The sequence below is a fragment of the Castanea sativa genome, chromosome 1 (assembly GCF_040712315.1).
Source record: "Castanea sativa cultivar Marrone di Chiusa Pesio chromosome 1, ASM4071231v1".
NCBI lineage: Eukaryota > Viridiplantae > Streptophyta > Magnoliopsida > Fagales > Fagaceae > Castanea > Castanea sativa.
In genome coordinates, this window is record NC_134013.1 from 69,059,625 (window position 1) to 69,065,624 (window position 6,000).

Consider the following 6,000-nt stretch of genomic DNA (forward strand, 5'->3'; position numbering starts at 1 on the left):
CACATTGGACGACGAGATAGATCAGTTTCAGCTCGAGGACGTCAAAAGACCCCGAAGAAACCAATTTGTTGTGCTCTCCGACGAGGAAGAAGAGCTCGCCGAGGCCTCCGGGGTTGCAGGTTTAATAGTTGCCCGGCCCGACGACGATTCCGAGGAGGAAGAAATTGACGTGCTTAGCGGCCTTCTAACCAAGAGAGGCGAGAAAGTCACCCAAAAAAGAGCGGGAAGGTCCCAAATTCCCCCACCCTTGCCACCTCCCCCTCCTCCAGCCGACCCTAAACCTCCGACTGAAGAGCCCAAAAAGAAAAGAAAGGGGGAGGCCGAGGAGGCTGGTGGCGAAAAGCAGAAGAAGTCAAGACAGCAACCACAACAAGCTCAGCAGTAGAAACTGGACAAAGGCAAGGGACGTGCTCGTTCAGTTGAAAGTGGGGAGATTAGGGATGTGGCCGAAGTGCGCTGAGCACCGGCTACCTGGTCTCCTGACTTGAGGTTGGACGGAGCACCAATCTCTTGCCAGTCCAGCATCAGGGCATTCCAACAAGGCCACACTCACCACCTGGCCGAGGCGTTGGAACGTCCCCTTCTGCTGCCCAAGGATATGGATGCCTTGGAGAAAATGAGCCAGCCTCAACTGTTCCTTTCTTTAAAAAGGGAATTGGACCTGGTAAGTTTTACTCATTTCATTTTCATAATATCGGATCATTAGTAAGTATTTTCCTGCATATAACTCTCTAATACTTTGTCACAGGCCATTCAGGAGGTCTTTACTGCCGAGAAATTTGTGGAGGATTCTTGGAAAAAGGCCGGAATGGAGCAGGAGATTCGGCTGGAGATTGAGAAGTCCTTAGGCCAGGCCCTAGCAGAAAACGAGAGACTCTCTTCTCAGTTGGCCAACTTAAAAAGAGAAAGAGACGGCGCTGAGGCCAATCTGAGAACGATAAGGACTCAAGTGGAGGGGCAGCGCAAGCTCCTTCATCAAAAGGATGATGAGCTCTCCCGAGCCCAGAAGGAATGCTCGGACTTGGAGAAGGAGCTTGCACGGATGAAGGAGGAAGCTAGCACCTTCAAGCATTCTCTAGAGGCTGCGAAGCAGGCAAGTTACAAGGAAAGGGTAGCTGCAACGGAAGACCAGCTAACAGAAGCTTTCGCGGCCGTGTGCCGAGAATACTGTAAGCAAGTCTAGGGGGAAGCGCTAAACGTAGCAGGGGTTCCTTCAGCCTCCGAGCTGAGGAAGTCCGAGAATATTTGGCTTCCCCTGGACATACAAGAGATAGAAAAGGCTTCTGCCGCTATTCCTGCCCCTGAGACAGCTCCTTCTGCTCTTCCTCCTGTGATCCCAGAGCCCATTCCCGATCCTACAGAACCTTCAGGTTCCAACAAAGAGAAGGAAGGGAGTGGGGGTGGCGAGAAGGGCCTAAGCCAAAGTGTGGAGCCTGTCATCCCTCCAACCACTACAACAGACAAAGGAAAACAAGTTCTGTCTCCCTTTGAGCTGGAATTAAAAGACACTGAGGCTACCAGCACTTCTCAGCAAGACCCTCCTCCAAAAGCTTAGGGTCGTGCATAGGGCTTCTTTTTCTCTGTACTTAGAATGTTTCCATGCAAAGATGTATATCGACATACTTAATGAAAGACAGTTTTATTTGATTTCGATTTGTGTTACGTTTATTTCATCTTTTCATCTTTATGCTTACCATAAAAGTTCTCATTAGTACACAACGAAAGAAAGCGTTGAACAATTAAAACTTCAAACAGCAATACACATATTTGCCTTATAAAGTAAAGCGTTAAAGAACCTAGCAAAGACTAGCCTGGTTTAGCTGGTAAACAGTACCTCATTTTGCAAACCCATGTGATACTTAGGATTTGCGACCTGAAATGCTAATTTTAGTAAAATGTGGGGCCGAGGATCCTATCTTACCAAATTCCGGCCTGATACTTAAAGATATATAACTTAAGACTCACTTTTAATCACGGTTCTGTTCACTTTCCGCTAAATATATCAATTTAAAATATATCAATTTCCACTAAGTATATGGTTCGAAGACCATACATAACGAAGTTTCTGTTTGATATTTCAGAACAGTAACTTAAGATGTTAATTTCTCTAAAGTAGAAGGTCTGAGGACCCAGCATAACTAAGGTTCTGTTTAACAACTAATAAGATATCAATTTCCACTAGGTATGTAGTCCGAGGACCATACATAACCAAGTTTCTGTTTACTATTTCAGAACAGTAACTTTAGATGTCAATTTTCCCAAAGTAGAAGGTCCGAGGACCTGGCATAACTAAGGTTCTGTTTAACAACTAATAAGATATCAATTTCCACTAGGTATGTAGTCCGAGGACCATACATAACTAAGTTTCTGTTTGATATTTAGAGAGTTGTAATTGATAAGCCTATATACACTTATAATTTAAACCACAAATGACAAAAGTGTCTTTTATTAATAATAATACCTTCGAAGGTTGTTTACATTCCATGGACGTTGTACAACTTTTTCATCTAAATCAGCTAGTCGATACGACCCTATGCCTGCTACAGAAATAATTCGATATGGTCCTTTCCAGTTTGGTCCTAGTTTTCCCCAAGATGGGTTTCTTGCAGTACCTACAACTTTTCTTAGAACCAAATCCCCAGGCGCAAGCGGCCTGAGCTTCACATGTGCATCGTACCCTCGTTTGAGCTTCTGCTAATAATAAGCCATTTGGACCATAGCTGTTTCTCGCCGTTCCTCAACTAAATCTAGGCTCTTCTCCAGGAGGCTGTTGTTATTCTCTGGTTTAAAAGTACTCGTCCTTAATGTGGGGAAACCAGACTCTAAAGGTATCACTACCTCGGCACCATAAGTCATAGAGAATGGCGTTTCTCCTGTGGATCTACGCGACGTAGTTCGATACGTCCATAGAACATGTGGTAGTTCTTCTACCCATTTGCCCTTCGCATCGTCCAACCTTTTCTTGAGTCCACTAACTATAACCTTATTAACGACCTCGGTCTGCCCATTTTTCTGAGGATAAGCTGGAGTGGAGTATCTGTTTATGATGCCCATGTCACCACAATATTTCCTAAAAGCTCTACTATCAAATTGAACGCCATTGTCTGAAATGAGTGTATGCGGTACCCCAAATCTAGTGATGATGTTTTTCCAGATGAACTTCTTGGAATCAACGTCCCTAATATTTGCTAAGGGCTCAGCCTCTACCCATTTAGTGAAGTAGTTAGTCCCCACAAGCAGCCACCTTTTGTTTCCTACAGCCCTCGAAAATGGTCCTACTATGTCCAATCCCCATTGAACGAAAGGCCAAGGACTGGAGAGAGGGTTGAGGATTCCTCCCAGTTGATGGATGTTAGGAGCGAACCTCTGGCATTGGTCACACTTTCTTGCATAGTCCTGAGCTTCCCTCTGCATATTCGGCCACCAATATCCTTGAGTCAGTGCCCTATGAGCTAGGGACCTTCCCCTAGTATGGCTCCCACAAATTCCCTCGTGCAGTTCTTCCAACAACGCCTCCGTTGATTCGGGATGCACGCATAACAAATATGGTCCAGAGAAGGATCGTTTGTACAATTTCTGATCCTCGGACAACTAGAAATGCGGCGCCTTTCGACGGATCTTGTCAGCTTCAGACTTGTCCTCCGGCAAAACGTCGTTTTTCAGGAAAGAGATCACAGGGTCAATCCAACTAGGTCCAGACCTTATTAAGTGGATCCGGATTGCACTAACAGTGGTAAGAGCTGGCTCTAGCAAATCTTCGACAAGGATAATTCTAGGCAAACCCTGAGCCGAGGATGTCGCTAAGGTAGCCAAAGAGTCCGTATGTGTATTTCCACTCCTAGAAATGTGAGACAGGATAAAGGAATCAAATTTAGGTTGCAAACGTTTGACCTCGATCAGGTACTCTTGCATTCTTGGGTCCCTAGCCTCCATGGTCCCTGCTACTTGGCCGACCACTAACTGAGAATCCGAGAGCATGTGAATCTCCTTTCCGCCCATCTTATGTACCATGTTCATGCCAACTAGGACTGCTTCGTACTCGGCCTCATTATTAATGGCCGAGAACGCCAACCTTAGGGATTTTTCGAAGACAATTCCCTCGGGGGATACCAGGACAAGCCCGATGCCAAACCCTCTCTGGTTAGCTGCCCCATCAACGGATACGTTCCAAGTCAAAAGTCTTTCGTTCGTAATCATGCTAACTGATTTCTCACCCATGTGTGATTCCTTCAAAGTTTCTTCCAACAAAGGTTCAGCAAACTCTGCCACTAAATCTGCAAGGACTTGGCCCTTCACCGAGGTACGTGGCATGTATTTGATATCAAAGGCTCCCAGAATAGTCCCCCATTTGGCCACTCTTCCAAAGTAGTCGGCACTACGCAACACTGACTTAAGAGGCAGTTGGGTCAAAACTACAACAGTGTGGGACTGGAAATAGTGAGGAAGTCTCCGCGTAGCATGAACTACGGCTAAAAGTGCTTTCTCCAAAAGTAGGTAACGCACCTCGGCGTCATTCAACGTCTTGCTGACATAGTAGACCGGCCTTTGCACCCCGCCGTCGTCCCTTACGAGGACCAGGCTGACTGCATGGACGGCCACTGCCAGATACGCAAATAGGACCTCATCCACCTCAAGGCGAGACATTATGGGTGGCCGGGAAAAATATTCCTTAAGTTGTTGGAAGGCTACAACACAGTCCTCGGACCATTGGAACCCCCTCCACTTATTCAACAGTCGGAAGAAAGGCCTACATCGGTCAGCTGACCGCGAGATGAACCTGCTGAGAGCAACAATCATTCCGGTTAATTTCTGAACTTCCTTTGAATTTCGAGGTGGCTGTAAGGTTTGAATTGCTCTGACCTGCGCCGGATTGACCTCTATCCCTCTATGAGTAACCATATAACCCAAGAACTTCCCAGAACTCACCCCAAAAGAACACTTCGAGACATTAAGACGCAACCTGTACTTTCTAAGTACCTGAAAAGTGTCATCCAAATCTTTCACGTGCGCAGATACCGTCTTGCTCTTCACTACCATGTCATCCACGTATATCTCAATGGTTTTCCAAGCTGTAATTCAAACATTCTGGTCATCATCCTTTGGTAAGTAGCCCCAGCATTCTTCAACCCAAACGGCATCACCTTATAGTGATAATTCCCCGTTGGAGTAATAAAGGCAGTTTTCTCTTGATCCCCTACCGCCAGCGGAATTTGATGATAACCCTAGAAGGCATCCAAAAAGCTCATCCGAGGATGTCCGACCGTGGCGTCCACTAGCTGGTCGATGCGCGGCATCGGGAATGAGTCCTTTAGGCAGGCTTTATTTAGATCTGTGAAGTCCACACATACCCGCCATTTTCCATCTTTCTTCTTGACCACAACTGTGTGCGCCAACCACTTCGGGTAGAAAACTTCTTTAATAGCCCCAGCTCTCTTGAGCTTCGGAGTGCTCCTTCGAAGAACGCCGAGGGGGCTGCCTTCTAGGAGGAATATCAGAATTGACGTTTAAATGATGACAAATGAAGCTTGGGTCAACCCCCGGAGCCTCGTAGGGGTCCCAGGCAAAAACATCGATGTTGTTCTTTAGAAACTCCACCAATTCTACCTTCTCTTGGTGTGGTAAAAGTACCCCCACCTGGAAGAACCTTTCCAGATCATCAGATATCAGAAACTTCTCCAGGTCTTCGCACACGGTCTCCTCTGCTGTCACCACGTCGGGCGCATCCAGAGTCGTTAATTGCTATAAGTCTTTTACGGCCGAGGCCGAAGACTGCGCTTCGGTCTGGTGCAACACTGCGGCCGATATGCATTGCCTGGCCACCAATTGGCTGCCGAGAATCTCTTCAATGCATCCCCCCGCAGGGAACTTAACCTTAACATGCAAGGTGGAGGAGACAGCCCCCAGAGCGTGCAGCCAGGGCCGGGCGAGGATGGCTGTGTATGGGGAATACGCATCAACCACAATAAAATTCACCTCAACCGTCTCCGAGCCAGATTGCAC